This window comes from Sylvia atricapilla, chromosome 9, assembly GCF_009819655.1.
Source record: "Sylvia atricapilla isolate bSylAtr1 chromosome 9, bSylAtr1.pri, whole genome shotgun sequence".
Classification (NCBI taxonomy): domain Eukaryota; kingdom Metazoa; phylum Chordata; class Aves; order Passeriformes; family Sylviidae; genus Sylvia; species Sylvia atricapilla.
In genome coordinates, this window is record NC_089148.1 from 25,420,446 (window position 1) to 25,439,217 (window position 18,772).

Consider the following 18,772-nt stretch of genomic DNA (forward strand, 5'->3'; position numbering starts at 1 on the left):
GTACGGTGCCCATACGGTGTCCACACCGTGGCCGCGGCGGGTGCGCGCCCCCGCGGGTTCCGCCGTGCCCGCTCTCGGTGGCGCGCGCCGCTCCCCCCGCTTCCCCCCCCGCCCGCGCGCGCCCCCGCGCCGCCCCCGGAAGCGGGCGCGGGTCACGTGGGCGCACGGCGCTGCCATAAACACGGCAAGATGGCGGCGCTCACGCCGCCCGCCCGCCCGTGCTGCGTCATGTCGCGCCCCGGCCCCGCCGCGCCCGCAGGTGGGTCCGGCCCGGCGCGGCCCCGGGCACCGCGGGGTGGGCGGCCGGCGGCGGAGGGCGCGGGGCCGGCGGTGCCGGGGTGCGGCGCTGCCCCGCGGCGCGCTGGCGTTTTCGGGGGCTGCGCGGGCGGGGCCGCCGCCCCCCCTGCCCCGGGTGCTGCTGAGGGGGGAGCGGGCCGGGGGGCGCTCCGAGGGGATGGCGGGGGGTTCCTCGTCCCGTCCTGTCCATCGCGTCCCGTCCCGTCCCGTCCCGCGGCTTCTGCGCGGCTTTCCCCCGCTCCAGGTAACCCCGGGCAGCGCCCTGGAAGCGAAGTTGGGCGGGAGCGGCGCTGGCGGCCCGGGCCCCGCCGCCCCTCAGAGCCCCGTCCCCGCGGCCGTGTCACCGCCGCCCGTCACGCCGCCGCATCCCCGTAACGAGGCGTTTGTTTTTCTGCCCTCTCCAGGCTCAAAGCGCGCTGGGGAGGATGGAAACCAGGTTTGTTCCCCTCAGAGCTCCCGAGGCCGTGCGGGGTGAGAGCAGCTGGCAGCGCTGGAAGATCCTGACCCGTGCGTAGGGGTGGGGAGGGACCAGCCCTGGGGCTGTGGGCAGGGAACGTCCCCGATCCCATCGCTGCCGTGCCGAAGGAATTTTCGCTCCTACCAAACAACCGGGAAAATATCACCGGCCCCAGAGGGGCAGGAGGTGGAGCTGGAGTTTAAAAACCAACCAGGCCAACTTCCACGGGTTTCGAAGGTGAGAACTGGCAGCGAACGCTGGAAAGTTGAAGAGCTTTTTTTTGAAAAGTGTATGGAAATTTGCAGGGCCTTAGCAATAACAAGAACAAAAATGTGTGCTGGACTCCAAAACCAATGTGGGTTTTGCTGTAAAAGAGGTGGTTTTTTCCAGATAAATGGAGAAACCTGCTTGAGCTTTCTGCATCAGCTCTGTGTAGCTTTAGTCTGGCTGAAGCCAAGCAAAAATCAGAGTTTGTGTGTGTGAGATGCAAGACAACAGAGTGTATTTGTATTGGGGGAAGAGCTGGATCCTCCAGAGAAAATGGCATCAGCCCTTGGAATAGGGGTGTGACTCCAGCAGTTGCTGTGCCAGAGGGAGGAATTGTTCACCCTCTCCCTTTAATACTGATAAGTAACTGCCGGAGCACGAGTAAAATCCTGATAGAGTGATCAAAGCATGCTTGAATTGCAAAGCAGCCATTCTCCTCTCATCACCTCAGCCTGTGAAGTGTAGGATTCCCAATCCCACACTTGGAATTCCTCACCTGGAATACCAATGGTGGTGTGAAAACACCTCGGGAGTGAGAGCCCAGAGCTCCTTGCTCGTGCAGCTCCTTTCCTTTCCCAAACCCACCCTTGCACGGACAGAATCCATTAATATTTTTAGCGAGTTTTTGTTGTGCTTTCCTAGCAACAGCCAATTCCTTAATGATTAATCCCCAGACTGTGGCAAATCTGCAAATTTGGGGAGGCACGCTGAAGTCATCCGTGCTGCCTGACGTCAGCATTGCATAATCTGTTGACTGTGCCCATTTTATGTAATGTATGTCTGGAGTTTGTTTGAAAATGCACAAATGTTGGTTGGTTTGGTTTGTTTTTTTTTTTTTTCCCCTGTGTGCTGCTCCTCCGATATTCCACGTTTGCCTCTCCATTGCCCTCTGGAGTTGCAAACTTGTAAAGGCAGCGTTTTCACGGCTGGATCCAGCCGGGTGTTTTGTGTTTCTCTTTTCAAAAACAGCCTCTGGAACATCTCAGCGCCTTCCCTTTGCCAGGTGAGTTATTTAGAGTGTTAAAGAAAACCCCCCAAAACGCCCCAATTTTTGGAGTTTCTGCTTCCTCCTGGTGGAAACGTGGAAGCTTCTTGTGCTGCTGGAGTCCATGGACATCATAAATGGACTTTTATTGGAAACTTAGTAACACATTAACTTTGGCAGCCTGGAACCGTTGTGTTTTTTTAAACTCCTTTGAGAACTTGATGTATCCTATCCCCTCAGGCAACGTGGGGCTTGTAGAAATAATTTTGTGATGTTTTCAGGAATGCCTTTCAGGTTTTGGGGGGAAAAAAAAAACCAAGAAAGGTAAAGTTGTAGAACTAAACAACAAAGTGGGGGGTGGAGAAGTAGTTCCATGATCTTTTCAGTAGTGCCTATTTTTAGGGAAGAAAAAAAAAAAAAAACCAAGGGGTGAGTAAATACAGGTTGATGGAAGCTTGCAATTTAACTAATTGGCGAGATTGTGCATTTCAAATGTTTTTATGTGGATTTGATGACCTAAAAATGCCAACTCAGACACCTCGAGGCCCCTCTTTGCTTCCTGCAGCTGCGGTCCCTGTGAGCCCAGCTGGCACTGGGCACGGCAAGGATCACAACCCTGGCTCTGGAAACGCATTTGCCAAACTCCAGAGGAGCCCAGGGAAGGTGTGGGACGGGCTGGAAAATCCCAGCTCCTGGAGAATGAGGCAGCAGGAGCCTGGCAGGCTCAGGGCTCCGGTGCCACCCTCGGGGCCGTGCCCGTGGTGATGCCACTGTCCCAGAGTGGCTCCAGCAGCTTTCCTGGCTGCCTGCCACTGTCCCCACTGCTCCCTGACACCCAACACTGCAGCAGCAGGAGCCAAGGGCTGCCGGCTGGCTGGATTTGAGGGGGAGGAAGGGCTGCCCTCGTGTTGGTTACTCTTTCTCCATTAAACCCAGCGTGGGTGGATTTGCCCAGAAGAAGCTGCTGTTTAAAACCGCCGCAGGAGCCGCCGTGGTCATTAAGATAACGCTAATTACGTGGCTAATTTCCTGGAGTGAACCTCAGCTGCAAAGCCACCGGTGTTAAAGCCTCCCTGAGGCTTTCACCTGCGGGGGGTGACGTGGGGTTTTGGGGACACGGAGGGAGGAGGACACCGAGGACTCAGCAGTGCCACGGAGGGGCCAATGACTGCCAGGCTGCCCTGGCTCAGTTATCACAGTGCTGATGCTGTCTCTTGTAAAGGTACAGTACTGTGATAACTGAAGGATGGCAGCCATCTGAGCTTCACGGCGTCCCCGGGGCCACCGAAGCAGCGTCCTGCTCCTCTGGGCCGTCCTCCTTTCGCCTGGAAGCCTGGGCATAAAAGTCAGATTTGTTTCAATAAAATGTTACACACTCTGCCTCGTTATTGGCTCTTTCGTCTTGGGAGGGCTTCCAGAAATGCTGTGCTTTGAAAAGTGTTCGGAAATGGTTCCCAAAGTAGGGTCCTGTGCAGGCTGGTGGATATTAAATTACAGAGAGGCCCCTCAGTGGGAGATACTTGGTTACAGAGCAAATTATTCTGTAGCAGCAGAGAAAATGAAACCCTTCTAAGACACTTTTTAATATTTTCTTCTAAGGATGCCACAGTGTGGCTGGCTACTGTAGCTCAGAGGTCTCTACCTGGAAATACGGGTGGGAAATGGGTTCTTGCAGGCCGTGAGTTACTGGTGCATCGGGGACAGTCCCTTGCAGGGTTTCCTCGGTGCTTCTCTGCCAGCGAGAGACTGAATTTCCTGGGTCATTTTTACAGCCCTGTCATCGAAATGCCTGGAACCGAGGCGGTTTTCGGGGAGCCGGTGCTGATTTTTGTGCCGTGTGAGTTCACTCTGCAGTGCTGGGACACGACAGCAGAGGGGCCCCGCGGGCCGCCTTGTGCTGGAAACGTGAAATCCCATCGTTTTTGCATAAAGTAACCGGAACCCTGCAGAAAGATCCGTGCGGTGCTTGTTTCCCAGATTCCTGCCCTTCCCCGAGGAACTGGTGGCATTCAGGCTGCCGAGGCTGATGCAGCGTTTTCCAGAGGTCACTATTTGCTCTCCATCCTGACATTCAGCGTGGTCATTGACCCAGTGGTGTTTAGAAATTCTTCTCTCTGGGCTGGATAATTCGTGTCCAGCAGGGCTTTGCCCTGTGCTGCTCGGGGGAGAGGGCAGGGATTAGCCCCGAGATGGTAAGGAGATGATTTTTCATTTCCCTGCTGCTCACTGGAAGTTTTTGGGATCAGCCCAGCAGGGTCGGGGCTGTGCAGCTGTGATGGAACATTTTGTCACCCTACGTCACTTCAAGGGAGGGAAATTATTACTGGTGCTGTGACAGAGGCTCGAGGCTGGTTCTGGAGGAAGGCTCTGCCTCACCACAAACTGCAAACAATAATAATAAAAAAAAAGACATCCTGCTACCAAGAGCAGAAATTCTGGATTAAAATCTGAGCAGAGTCAACCCTCAGCTTCCCCTTTCCAAAGGCTGCACAGGCACCTCTTGATCAGGCAGGAATGTGCTAATCCCAAAAAGGAGCAGTACTCATCTCTGTACTGGCTGTCCCTCAGGAACTCCACTGTGCTTCTCCTTCCTGTGCCACATTCCTTTTTCAGGATGGACGGGACAGAGGAGGAGCTGTGGGATCCTGGGAGCATTTGAAAGCTGCCCAGAGCTCTCTTTTTAGCTGTTTTGGGATCCAGCAGGTGCTCAGGGAACGAGCATCCCATTTCCTGGGAGAAAGGCAGGGGCATCCGGCCAGCTCCTCACGGTGCTGCCCCAGGGACAGCTCCAGGTGCTCCCTGATGGAAACAGTCACTGTGCTGACCCCTTGGAGAAACCATCGAGTTCTTTTCCTGCCCACGGGAGGCAAGATAAAGGCTCAGAGGGAGATCCAAGGTTTGTTATGGATCGGATCCAAGGATTACAGTTGCTCACCTGCCAAGCCATGGCTCAGATGGGAGGTTAATGACCAACCCGTGCCGTTTTTAGGGGTGTGCAGCAGAGCCCTGCATGGGACACTCCTGTGGGGCTGCTGAACAGGGCACAGAGCCTGCCCCAGCCTTGTGCCTCTCATTTCCTGTCACAACAAGCACAGCCTCGAGTTCTGGCATGGGACAGGAACTGAACACTCACTGTGCCTCAGAACAGGCAGATTTACTAGAATTTATCTCTCTCTCTAGCACAGTCCATCTCTTTTTCCTGTGGCTTCCTACTGATATGGGAATGGGACAGGCTGGTGGGTTTGCTGTCCAAATATTGCTGCACATGGGCAAAGCAGCTCTCAGAGCTTGCCAGTGGAGCACTTCCTCCCACCAACGTGTTAAAGCAAGACATAAACAACCTGCATGCAGTGACAGAGCCTCAGAAACCAGCTCCATCCTCTCTCTGATAAAGCTGTCTGTGGTTTCTGGGACTGATCCCAAGGCAGTTTCTCGTGCCGTGTCCCAGCCGCCGTTCCGGCCGGCTCTGTTCTTACCCAGCAGTTCTCAGGCTCTCGAATCAGGAAAGTCCCTTTTCCCATCTGGGCTCTGCCTTCCCACCCACGTTCCGCGTGAGGAGAGGAGCAGTTCTGCTCCTGTGCTGCCTCCCTGGGGCTGGGAGGCTGGAAGGGCTGCTCTGCTCCTGGCTCCCAGCCTCAGCTCAGCCTTTTAAGGGTGGGAGCTGCTGCTCGGAGCAGCCTGGCCCTTCTGACAGCAGCAGGATTAAAGGCATCCGTTGTCTGCATGCCTTGAAACCAGGTGAAGGTGGTGCCTTTCCCCAAAGTGCCTTTTGTTTTTTCCCCCAAATGTACCTTTTGTTACTGTTGGACTAAAACAAGAGGAATCCTTCCCCACAGAGCTTCAAGCACTCTGCCATTTCAAAGTCCAGCAGTGCCCCATATGAGTCAGACAGTTTTAATTGCTGCTCATTCAGATCTTCTCCAGCTTAGTGCAGACACTTGAACTTGAACTTTAACCCAGACCTTGGTGATTAAACATCTTTACAAACTGAGCTGCCTGCTTGAAATGTCACCATGCAAATATTAGATGTACCAGAAAGCAACTTGGGTTTGTGTCTGATTCCTCAGCGTGGGCATCGAGGGGTTGGACAAATGTTGTCCATCTCTGCTGAAGTCTGTCTGTACTGTCCTGTTTTTCCCTGGCACTGGGAAAAGCAGTGCCCAGGAGCAGTGTGTGAACACAGGGTGACATTTCTCCTTCCTCCATAAGATATTTCTGCCTGTATCTCACATTTTGGAAACAGCTGCTTGGCTGAATTGTTGGATTATATGTAAACCCTACATTTTGTCATTAGCTTGATTCACCAAAGGAAACTGTGACTGTTCCATGGCTGATCAGGGACAAAAGTACTCAGCAGGAGCTGAGTGTTCCAGTGTGGTGCAGTATCAGATGTTACTGCTGTAATGTCTGTATTTGGGCAGGTGAGAAAGCCAAAATTGCACAGTTTGGTACATAATTTGCTTTTCATAACATTTCACAGGAGCAGGAGAGGTGCACACGTGTGGATTAGTATACTCTTATGCAAGGTCTTTAATTGATATTGGAGAAATGTTATAATTTTTCTGGGAGTGGTGGAGGCAGAGGAAAAACCTCTCTTCTCCAGAGGGCTTTGGCTCTCAGCTGTGCTTCAGTTCATAGGTGAAATTAGAGTTGAAATCTCTTTGACTTCAAGAGGCTGAGAGCTGCACTTTGGGTTTTGTGATGCACAGGGATGTGCATCTGCCACTGGAAAAAGCCTCTTTCAACCAGAGCTGAAAATGGAGGACAAAATGAGGCTGCTCAGGTTTTTCCTTGCATCTTCTTCTTAAGTCAGGCACTGCAGCCTCGCCCATAGCTCAGGACCCAGCAGTGCCCAGGTCTGTGCCACACAGGGTCACCTTAAATTAAGGCAAATTTGCTCAGATTTGGTGCTGGGCAGCAGTGCCAGAGGAGCCCAGAGCTGGAGCCTGTGGGGCAGGAGAGGGTTGTTGGTTTTTCCTCTGCCAGCTCCTCTCCACGGTGAATGTCAGAGCTCTATTGACTGCCCTCCCTTTGAATTAACTGCAGGAGCAGGCAGAGTACACTGAATAATTCAGGAGAGACGTGTGTTTAAACATTTGCACAAGCCTCAGATTCCTCCTGCCTGAAAATAAGAGAGAGGGAGAGAGAGAGAGAACAAATTTTGCATTTGGCAGAGAGCAAATGATTCCTGCTGGAGGTGTTGGTTGATGGATGAGGGAGCTGTGGACCCCATCCCAGCAGCCAAGACCCCAGCCATGGCTCATCCCTGCTGTGGGATCAGCCTGGGGCTGAGGGTGGTGGCAAGTTCAAGGCCATGAGCTGAGGGCTGCCAGCCCCAGCACAGGCAGGTTTGGTGTGGTGGTGGCAAAGAGCCCTGGAGAAAGGGCTGCTGGAGGAGAGGGGAGCATCAGGGGTTTAATTGGTACAGGGAGAGCTGCTTTCCATGATGGGAGTCTGACCTCCCGCTTTTTTACAATGAAGCCAGCATGACTTTAAGGTAACACACAAAAAGGTGTCAGTGTTTGAGCAGAAGTGATTCTTCCAGAGGGGAGTGGATGAGGAGGAGTCAATCCCTGTCCCGTGGAAGCGCAGGCTGTGCTGGATGAGATGGACACAAATCCCAGAGCTTATGTGAGAAGCTCCACGAGGATGTTCCTGATTTGGTATGTTCCATGTGCCAGCAGTTTCCTCGAGCATGTGCTCACATTCCCAGAGTGATAAAAATGTCACGTGGCTGCTTGAGCAAAATCTCCTCCCTGTGCATTACATCCACATCTCCAGCATCCAAAGCCTTGCTCCATCCTGGTTTGAAATATATCCAGGAGGCTCTGGAAATGAAAATTTCCCGAGGTTTATTAGGCTAATGAAGCCTAATTAATTTTGGATGTAAACGTGCCAAGCTTCTGCAGTTGTGTTTGCAGCCCCATTAAAGGAAAACTGGCAGATTTATCTGAAAATTGTTAGAGGAACGGGGTGTGTTTGGTTCCTTCTTCGACTGTGGACTTTTCACTTCTTCACCTCTTGAACTCAGCTAAATTAAAGGAAATGTCACAGCCTTTTAAAAGAACTGCCTGAAATACAGGAGGAAATGAGGAAAGCAGAGAGATGGGAGAAGATTCCTACACTGCTCCTCACCCCCGTAGGTTTCACGGACTGGAATGGTAACATCAGCTATTTCCACCAGATCTGGTGTTACAGCCTGGATGTTCTCAGTAGGTTTGAAGCCCAGATTCAAGTGCAACAATTCTCCTCCTAATGTGGACTGTGCCGTTTAACGGGGACCCAGGGTGACAGAGACCAGCCATAACATCACATTTCTCTGTCTCTAAGATCCGTGACACTTCCTTTTTTTCCCTTCCCACAGCAGCCACGGGGCATACCATAGCCACGTTTTATACCATCGCTTTCTCCTTATCATATTTTATTTGCACTCTATTTCAGCGCAATGAACTAAATCTTGGGGGACATAAAAGTTCTAGGAGTGCCTAATAACCAGCTTTTCCTGTTTGAAATGCTACATAAATAAACTGAGCCAAAGTAGTTAATATTTTGTTTTCTTTGTAACTGCCAGCCCCACTTTACAGTTGTGCACTTTTGTTTTTGTCCAAAGAACAAACAAGTAACAGAAGACAGAATTTAGTAACTTTAACACAGAGTAAACTCATCACCTCTGTGACTTTCACTTGTATTCTTTAATTGCTTTTTAGTACAAAATTAATGTTATTGAGGATTAAACTTCTGAAGCACTAGAATCACGTGCACAGCAGGACTGGAGCACTCAGCTCATCCTTAATGGGAAAAACCTCCACTTTCCTCTGGATTTGGAACTTGTTTGCCATCCTGCCTGAATTTCTGAACCCTCTGTGCCATTATGAGCAACACCCTTCCTGCAAACACAACCTTAATTCCCAATCTCCTCATGACTGAGGGAAGGGGAATATGGTAAAGCCCACCTGAAAATGCTGCTTTATAACCCAGAGTGAGGAACTGTAATTTCCAAAAGAGCACAGGAGGAAAACAGCAGCAGCAGCAGCAGGGTGAGCTTTGGAATTTGTCCAAGCATTAAAGATTTTAGAAATGCTACGTGCTCTGTGTCACGTGTGTCCCCCTGAACGGGACAGGGACATGGACAGTGCTGGGCATGACCTGAGAAATGCCCCAGCCACGTACACAAGCTCTGGGGTGTGTGGGCAGAGAGGGACATGATCAATATTTTATCATTTTGGTGACAGACGTGGCATTTCCCATCCAAAAATATTGAATTATCACTCTGGTTGAGGTCACTGCTCTGCTCTGTGCCTCCCCACTTCAGTTCCAGTAAACGCTGAACTTGCCCTTATAAAACCCAGCTGTTACACATACAGCTTTTTCTGGGAGATATATATATGTATATATCTCTGCCCCAGGAAAAAAAAATATCCATCTATATCCATAAATATCCGTGGATGTGGAGTCGGTCTATGAGCAGGAGCATTGTCTAGCTGCAGTGGTGTGGCTGGCAGGCAGCCAGGCAGCAAGTGGGTACCTGTGAGCTGTGCCAGCAGCACGCTCATCCTTCTGGAAAGGGCTCTGCTGGGAAGTGGAGGAGCTCAAGAAAATGCATTTCAGCTTCTGGGCAGTATTGATCTGTCTTGATGCATTTTATTCGTCTGCTTGAAGCACGAGAAAAACGTGCTGGTGGAATGAGTAGGAGTTCAGGGGAGGAGGAGCCAGAAGTGCAGGGTTTGGAGCTGGCCACCATCATCATCTTCCTCCTTTACAGCTGCTCTAGAGCTCTGCACAAACCCAGTTTCTGCTGCTCGGCAAGGCAACAGAAAAGGTGGGGGTGTTTTTTCAGCAGGGAAATCTGGGGGGGAAATGAAATCAAAACCGATTGGTTTGGTATAAGAACAATGAAGAACCAGAAAGATGACAACGGGAAAAAGCGGCCAGCGAAGGCAAGCAGCAACATGAACACTCCTGCTGCAGGGCTGAGACACCGCAGCAGCGTCTTTACACTCCCCAGCTTGGAACAAAGTGAATGAACTCCATCCCCCCGGCCAGGAAAGTCGGGAATTGAGCTCCTGGTCCACCTCCCACCCACGGCTCTGGCAGCTCGCTCCAGCCCTGCCCAGGAAATCCCCTCGGAGCCAGCACACTGCTCTGGATGCGCAAAATCTAATCATCTTTTTGCCAAGCACCCTTGGACTACCGACGTGAAATAGCTCTCCTTCACCTAACCGAGATTATTAGCTTTAAAAAGAAAAATAGAGTGGTTTTGGGTGTTTTTTTGAGCACCATCTTTAGAAGTAGTTAATTACTCGGAAGCAATTCACACCTTCCCAGTGTCTCGAAATAAACTGCGACGCTCGCATTTCCAAGCAGAGCCCTCTGAGAACGGTGTCAGCAGCGGGGCTTTCACGCATGTTCCGCGAGCACAGGAAGCTGCAGATAAATTCAGCCACAGATCAGATGTGAATGACTTTGGTGCACTTGGGTGTCTATTTATACAGCTCCCACGGGCTCTGAGGTGGGGATGAAAAGCTGCTTTGGAGCACCCAAGGTTTGCTTGGGTGAGCAAAATTCTGCGTTCTGGCTGCTTCACATCCTCCAGCGCAGAGAGAACCGAAAATTATGTAATTCATAAGTGTAGCGGTTTTACGTTTGCCCAATTTCTTTTTTGCTTGCCAAATTCAGTGTAGCCGTTTCATTAGCCCTTTCATGTTTTGTTTTTGTTTTTGGTTTGGTTTTTTTTTTCTGCTGTGAGATAGGATTAGGATGAAAAGGCCAAACAGGTTCAGATAAAAGTAAACAGATCGTTTTATTAACATGCACTAAGAAAAAGAAAATAAGAAAAAAAAGATTTTAAACCACCTTTTTTTCTCACTACAAGCTGTTCCCTTTTTACGAACAATGTCAAGAGGCAAAACTTAGAACTTTAGGTTAGTACTGCTTGTAAAACAATGTTTTATTTAGTTTTTGAGGGAGAGAAGTTCTGTATTACATAGCTTCCCAAGCTAATTTGAGGCTGTGTGACCCAGGCATGTATACCTGTATTGAACTGGCCAATCTCACCATCAATCTTACACGTCAGTTTTTACCATCCATGCCAAACCAACACTTTAAGTTATTTCTAATTTTCAGCAGCCCTCTGCAGAAGCCTGTGAGGGCGCAGAATTGTTCTCAGAGTGCTTTCAAATCCTACTGCAGGTTAAGGAATTTTACATCTCCTTTTACTCATCTCCCGGCGCCTCTGACTTCATTGCATCCTCCTGGATTTTGCTGATATGAGTGAGGAGAACCAGGCCCCAGAGTTACTGCCAGGAACAAATCAATGATGGACTGGAACCACTTAGAGAGTGTTAAATCACCTTTATATAAAAGTCTTGTCAATCCCAAGATGATGCCATCAGTGATTTAAAGCACTTTACCCTATGCCCCTCGTTGTACCTCAAAATACAATGAATAAAAAAAAAGCTTTAAAAACATTTATACTGTTTAAAGTAGAGTGGAAATATCCCCATTTCAGAGGGAAATGTGAAGCTTGAAATCAAACTGCAGAGTGGACAAAGAAAGGATAATCTGTGCCCCATCCCTACCCCTTCTTTGTAGAAGGCTACAAAAGGAGATCTGTTGGAATTTGGTTTGATTTTTAAATCACAAATACCAAGACAGTCAGAGCTTGTCTTCTGTATCTTGCCTCTTTTTTTTTTTTTTTTTTTTTTTTTTTTTTTTTTTTTTTTGGTGGAGAATTATCAGTGCATCCTGGAATTCACAAAATAAAGAAGGATGTAAGATACAAAATAATTCTTCAGATGTGTCACTGCACCCCAGTACACCACTTAGAGAGGGAAAAAAAGATTTATTTTTATTTATTTACTTTTCTGCTGCTCTTTGCAAGCCTCTTCTCTTTCTAAGTGAGAAACAAAGTCAGCCACAAATACAGATGATTAATTCCCCAGAGAAAACTACTTTAAGAGTTTTAATACAAAATTACATCCTTCCCATAGGCTGGAATGTTGTGGTAAACACAGACAATTTTGGGTGTAGGTTGGAAATCTCCCCCTGTTATTAACATAGTTCTTGGAGAAATTTTTAGAAGCATATTGATTCCATCCCAGTTTATGTCCCAGAACAACCAGGAGAAATCAGCAGCGTCTCAAAATCAAGGAAAAGAAGGCAAAAAACTCATGTAGCAGGCAGGACTGGGAGACTGAACACACAATTTCAGCAAAATCCAAGTTCCAGAGCAGCCCTGCCCTGCCCCTGTTTGTTTTTTGGGTTTTTTTTTTTAGAGTGAGGAGTGTGAAAATTTAATTCTGGCTGAAGGATTGGGAGCCTGGGTCATTCCTGGATGTGGTCCTGGGCTCTGGGCATGGATTTAGATGGAGGAGAGGTAAAGCTGCTCTCCTCCACGAGCAGCCCCAGGCTAAGCCCCTTATGCAATCCTTGGTCACAACCTCGGCTGGGCTGGGCAGGATTTAAGGACTTTTGCAGCACCAGTTGCTGTGCTGAGAAACGAGCCCTGCCTGCGAGGCATAAATAATGCAGCTCTGCTGTGGTTTTCAGCATGAAAACCCACCAAGAAAATGGATTTTATCCCTATCGAGGCAAAGCCACTGAAAGGGCTGGTGAGATGGAAAGAGAATTGTTGGAAGCAGCACCTGCAGGTAAAATGTGAGGAAAAGGGAACAAGAAGAGCTCAGGCTTGGGAACTGTGGTAGATCCACATGTATTTTAGATGTTAGGGAAAAATCCTTCCCTGTGAGGAACAGGGTGTCCAGAGAAGCTGTGGCTGCCCCTGGATCCCTGAAGTGTCCAAGGCCAGGTTGGAGTACCCTGGGATAGTGGAAAGTATGAAATTAGATGATTTTTAATGTGCTTTCTGATCTAGACCCTTCCATGATTCCATGATTTGCACTGTTTAACCTCTCTTCTGCCAGCCTCAGGCTCTTTTCTAATCTTGTGATAGAAACATTGGGTGAAGCTCCAGTGCTTCCCCATAGTGCATGGTTAATCCAGACTCCATGGCCAGGTAGGTGAGGAAAAAGGTTAACATGAGGCAAAATAATCCAAATTGCACCCTGCTGGTTCCCTGACAGCTGTGGAAAAAGCTGGAAACAGCTGGCTTGATTCCTCTTGGGAGAGGGAAAAATGGAATCAATGATTATTTCTTTACTTTGTAAAACACAAGCACCTGGACACGTGCACTCCCCGGCCAGCAGCACCTCAACTCCCAGCTGGATTTCCTGGAGAAAAAGGGTCAAACCTTGGGATTGCTGCAGCAAAAAGGCAGATGAGCCGGGGCAGAGCAAGTGCACTGGTGTGTAAACCCTTGAGAACAGCGAGGGGCCTTTCACACCTAGTGCTGCCACACCAGAGAAAACCTTGCTGGAACGGTGTCAGTGCGCTTAGTCTGAGCTGCATGGAGGGGAAACTTTTGTCGAAATGAGTTTTTAAAATGACCTACGCATCTTTTAGGACAATACCCCCCCTAAAAGGCGGCAGCAGCAGATTTACTCTTCTGTCACAAGAAAATGCCAGCTACGTGTGGTGTGTGGGAAGCGAGGGGCGAGCGATTTCATTGAACTGAATAATTTTCGTCCGGGTTTTACTTCCACTTGTGCTGTTTCCTGTGACTTTGACGAGAGTTTGAAAACCGCAGCGAAGAGACAGATGGGAGGGCTGTGAGCGTCTCCTCGTTTCAGCCAGTTGTTTACAGCAGCGTGAGAATGGAAATGAGCTTGTGGGTTTGTAACAAAGATCATCTGAAGACACCTAACAGGAGCTTGGAGGCAAGTGGGGGTCGGCCTCTTCCATAACCAGTGATGGGATGAGAGGACGTGGCCTTAAACTGGTTTAGGTTGGACATCAGCAGGAATTTCCCCATGGAAAAGGTGGTCAGGCCTTGGCTGGGGCTGTGCCAGGAGGTTTGGAGTTCCCATCCCTGGCGGTGTCCAAGTGTGAAAAATGAGCTTTATTTTTTTATTCTTTTTAATTACAAGTTTAATAAGAAAATAAAATAGGCAATTAGGACATATAAGAGTAAACGTTTTAGTTGGGATGTTTTATTAGAAAGCACACTTTAAAAAAAATTATTGTTTTGAGGATTTGTTGTTTTATATATTTAATAGATATTAAAACTTTTATTTTTGTTTCAAGTTTTTAAAAATTATTTTATTTGATAGATTTATTTGTGGATGGCTCCATTTTGTTTGCTAATATGGGTTTTGGCTGTTTTTATTTTGAAAAAAAATTAGAAATTTAGCAGTTTTTCTGTAGGGCTATAAGGTGATGGCTCTTTTTTAATAATTTTTGGTTTGGTTAGTTTTAGATGTTACATAGAAAAAACTTCGTTTTATCATTATGTTAGTCAGAAAATACATTCATTACTGTTTTGAACTTTTATTAACAAAACACAATACAGTACAATTATACATATACTATTCTATACTATACTGTACATAGTACTATTCTGTACATATATAGCCATATACTATAATATACATATACTATATTATACTATTCTGTACATATATATACATATACTATACATAGTACTATTCTATACATGTATATACATATACTATACATATACTATTCTATACTATTTTAATATCTGTGAACAGCCAAGTTTGTAATCTGTATTTATAACACAAGGAAGGGCACTCAGAGCTCTGGGCAGGTGGGCACTGGGCACTGGTAGGTCTGGCCATTCCGTAACCCTCCAGCTCAAACCGCACCGTGCCAAACCGCGGCCAATCTGCGGCGGCGACACCGCGGCCTGCGCACCGGGCTGGGAACAACCAGCCGCACTCCGGCGGTGTCCGGGCGCTGTGACCGCAGAAGGCCGGCTCGGTTCGGGTTGAAGGGGCCGTTCGTACCCACGGGCGCTGCCATCGCCCCCGTCCCGCCCCAGCGGTGCCCCAGCGGTGCCGGAGCCGGGCCCAGCGGTGTCCCAGCGGTGCCCCGGCGGTGCCGGAGCCGGGCCCAGCGGTGTCCCAGCGGTGCCCCGGCGGTGCCGGAGCCGGGCCCAGCGGTGCCCCAGCGGTGCCGGAGCCGGGCCCAGCGGTGCCTCAGCGGTGCCCCAGCGGTGCCCCAGCGGTGCCCCAGCGGTGCCGGGGCCGGCCCCAGCGGTGCCCCCGCGGTGCCAGAGCCGGGCCCGGCGCCTCCCCGGGGCGGGCCGTGCGCATGCTCCGCTGCGGCCTCCTCCGAGCCGGGGCCGCCGCCCTCCGCTCCGCTCTGCGCCGCGGGCCGCCCCCGAGTGCCGCGCTCCCGGCCCGGGCTGTGCCGTGTCCGCCCCGCCCGGCCCGGGCTGCGCTGTGACCGCGCCGAGTCCTCAGCGTGTCCGCACCGAGCCCGCACCGCGACCTCACCGAGCCCGCACCGACCGCGCCCCGCCCGGCCCGGGCTGCGCCGTGTCCGCACCGCGTCCTCAGCGTGTCCTCACCGCCCGGCCCGGGCTGCGCCGTCCTCACCGAGCCCTCACCGAGTCCGCACCGCGCGGCCCGGCCAGCGCCCAGCGCCCAGCGCCCCGGGCCGCCCCGCGGGGCCTCGCCGGGCGCCACGGCAGCGGTGAGTGGGGCCGGCCGCGGCCCTGAGGCGGCCGGGGGGAGCCGGGGCGGGCGGAGCGGGCGGCGGGCGCCTCTCCCGGGGAGGCTCCGCGGGGAACGCCTGGGGCTCTCCCGGCGGCCGCGCCCGGGCCGCGGAGCGTTCCTTCTGTCCGAGGGGCCGCGGAACCTCCGCGTTCCTTTATCCGAGGGGCCGCGGAACCTCCGCGTTCCTTTATCCGAGGGGCCGCGGAACCGCTGGGTCCCCTCGATCCCCTTAGAGGTGCCCTGAGCACGGCCGGGCACAGCGCTGTCAGAGCCACGTTTCGGGCCCGGCTCGGCGAGAGGAGGAACAGCAATGAAAGAGCTCCGGTTCTGGCGTTTGGAGGAGTCCGAAATGCCCCGGTGGATCAGCTGCACCCCCGTGAGCTCTCTGTGCCGGGGGGATCCCGCTGCCTTCCACTCCGGCCTTGGGACAGCTGATGGTGTCCAGCTGTTCCTCTCTGTGGCGTAGGGACACTTGGGGACATCTTTCACCCCCTGGTGCCCTTTCCCCCGCGGGAGGTAGGTGACAGTCACGCCAGGTTGCCTGTGGCTGGATATCCATCACCCCAAAGGACGCTCAGGGAACCTGGCAGTGGGCAGGGTGTGCCGACTGTACCGCTTCTACTGCTGCCTAAACCATAATTCTGCTTTGTGGATGTGTGAGAAAACAATTGCTGCGTTGGATAGTGGCAGGGAGTCAGAACCAGATCGGTTTAAGGTTGCTTCCAACCCAAACTAATCTATGGTTCTATAATCGTGTTGAATTGGGATTTTTTAAATCCATGGACGAGGAGAACCAGGACAGGTGTGAAGCACATCAAGCCTGCTGCTAATGTAGATGGAGGGTAGAAAGACAACTCAGTGTGGCAGGAGAGGATGGATGCAGCTCTGTTTAAACAGACACTGACCCTGTGCTAGGATGCAGTATCTGTTCTGAGGGATTAGTGAAGTCATATTTTGAGGCATGTCTAGAATGATAAGTGCAGTGCAAAAAAACTCTGGGATTTTTTTGGTGATTTTTTTTTTAATTGAGAGAGGCAGATGGAAATAATTCCAAGTCGTTTCAGTTTGAACTAAACTCCAACAAACCTAACTTTTCTTGCGGAAGATTCCCTGCAGTTTTCTTTCCAAGCAGGGTGGATGTACTTTGGTACTGCTTTATTCGGGTGCTGGAGCTGGGTATTAAGTTCAGTTTTGCCCTTATAAGGGGCCTGGGAGGCATTTCCTCCTGGCACTTGTTTTTAAAACATACAGGAAGTTGCACCTTGATCTGGGTCTGTGGTAGGTGATACCAACACAGGTGCTTTGAAATGTGGGGCCAACAAACCCGCCAGGCTTGAGATGTTAAAAGTTTGTCACGGCAGGCAGATGTTACAATTATTTTTGTCCATACCTTTTCCGTGATTCAGTCGTTAAATATGTTATTTATCTAAGTGTCACAGTATCTGCAAGCTGTCCCAAAGCCTGGTGACACAGCGTTGTCTCTGTTTGGCCTTTGGGAAAGGTGATGTGAAAAGCTTGTAAAAAGCCAGAGTGAGTGAGTTTAAACTTGCACGAAAATATAAACACAAAACGGGACCAACTTTAAAGTTTATGAACTCCTGGAAGGTTGTGCGCCGCACAGTTAATTCAGAATTAATTGCAGGGTGGCTCTTTATTTGAGAGGTAGCTTCTGTAAATGTTGAACTATTTCTGTGTGTTCAAATGGTCTGCTCGGTGATTTGAGTTAAAAAACAATCAGGGATATTTAATGGAAAAAAAATTTTGAAAAGCAAACCTGTATCAGCTGCAAAGCAAAAAGCTTTGTGCACCTGAACAGTCCCTCAGGGGTAAAATCAATATTTCTTTTAAACTCATTTTTTCCCTTGGTTAAACAGAGCCTGCAATTTCCAGTTAGTTGGACTTTTTTCCTTACTTCTTTGGGGCTGGAGGTAAGGCAGGGTTCTTATAAGTGGCATGAGTTCAGGAAGTTTAGACTGACATTTCTGTAGTGGTTTAGTCTTGCAAATAAAGACAGAATTCAGAGAAATCAACTTCCCTTTTTTTGTGTAGAAGGGAAAAAAAAAAACCTGTTTTCACAGGTAGCATCCTTCACCTCTTGTGCCTCCCCCTGCTCCCTGAGTTTGGAGGTGAAACACCTTTTTCTACAACAGAACCTGGCCTCAGGTTCCTTGGCACCTTCTGGTGTCCGAACTGGCGTGAGGAAGAGGCTCAAAATGAAGAAAAGGAGCTTCAAAATCCATCCCCCAGGTGGATTATCCTTGTGCTGGATGTGACTTGCAGCAGAAGGAGCTGCCCTGATCCCATAAAGATGAAGGTGTTCTCCTTGTTCCCAGAGGCCGAAGGTTTCACACCTCAAAGCAAACCCTTAGGATTGGTTTTCCCGAGGTGTGAAAAGGATTGTTGTGAGGATTTCTGACCCAGAAAAAGGAGCTTGAGAAGCCGGATTGTGGAGGGAGCACCGAGCTGGGGGCTCGGTTCCTGCCTTGCCTCGTGTCCAGCAGCAATTAAAAACGATCAGATGTTTTCTTCTGGGTGAAAAACTGGGCAATATCCACATTGTTCTTCTGCAGCCTGGCTAACAGTTTGTAATTCAGGCATTATTCCTGTAAACACATTCCGAGTTGCTCCGGATCTTTGAGGCACTTAAAATGCAATTAGGTTTCAGGTATTGGTGGTGGCAAACACTCGCTAAATTGATAGAAAATGGCTTTTACAGTTCGAGCCCATGATTCAGGCAGTTGATGCTGAGATCCCGCCTGCACTGAAGCTTTTCATGGGCTGATATTGCTCAGTTTTGCTGGCAGGGTGAGACAAATGCTTGAAGCTCATCAAGAGGGAAAGTGGAGCCTTAAAAGACATAATAAAATCAGCATTTTGGGGTTTTTGGCAGCTAAATTGCCACTTCCATCTCTTGCTGGAGTTTCTGTGCAGGACGTGAAGTGACAGATGAAGGGAGGTTGTTCCCCCACTTGATTTCTTTAGCAGCACTTTGGGGCTCCCATCCAGGATTTCTTTTATATAGATCCTTCCAGAAAAAATGAAGCAGTGCTGAAAACTACTGGGAGAAGTTTGTTGCTGATGGTTTTCTTGGGCAAAATGGCTGCAGTTTGTCTTGACTGAAAGTGGAGAGGAGGAAGTACAATTTAGTGGTTTTAATGTCCTGGCCTGTTGCACACAGGTGGATTTTTA

General features: G+C 49.9%; 1 protein-coding gene and 1 long non-coding RNA gene across 4 annotated transcripts in view; both read left to right on the forward strand.

Moving 5' to 3' along the window:
• Positions 1 to 127: 127 nt before the first annotated feature.
• Positions 128 to 18,772, forward strand: part of JAK1 (Janus kinase 1) — a 64,580-nt gene continuing 45,935 nt past the window's right edge. Inside the window, exons 1-2 of one of the 3 annotated variants that reach the window (XM_066325349.1) lie at positions 128 to 259; positions 702 to 991. The gene's annotated coding sequence lies outside the window, so the exon portion shown is untranslated. Of the gene's footprint in view, positions 260 to 345; positions 542 to 701; positions 992 to 15,427; positions 15,561 to 18,772 lie in introns of those variants that run through there. The other 2 variants (XM_066325352.1, XM_066325350.1) reach the window with 2 other exon arrangements.
• Positions 12,991 to 14,035, forward strand: LOC136365243 (uncharacterized). The gene is made up of 2 exons (XR_010744312.1): positions 12,991 to 13,020; positions 13,635 to 14,035. It is a non-coding gene; the product is annotated as an uncharacterized lncRNA (long non-coding RNA).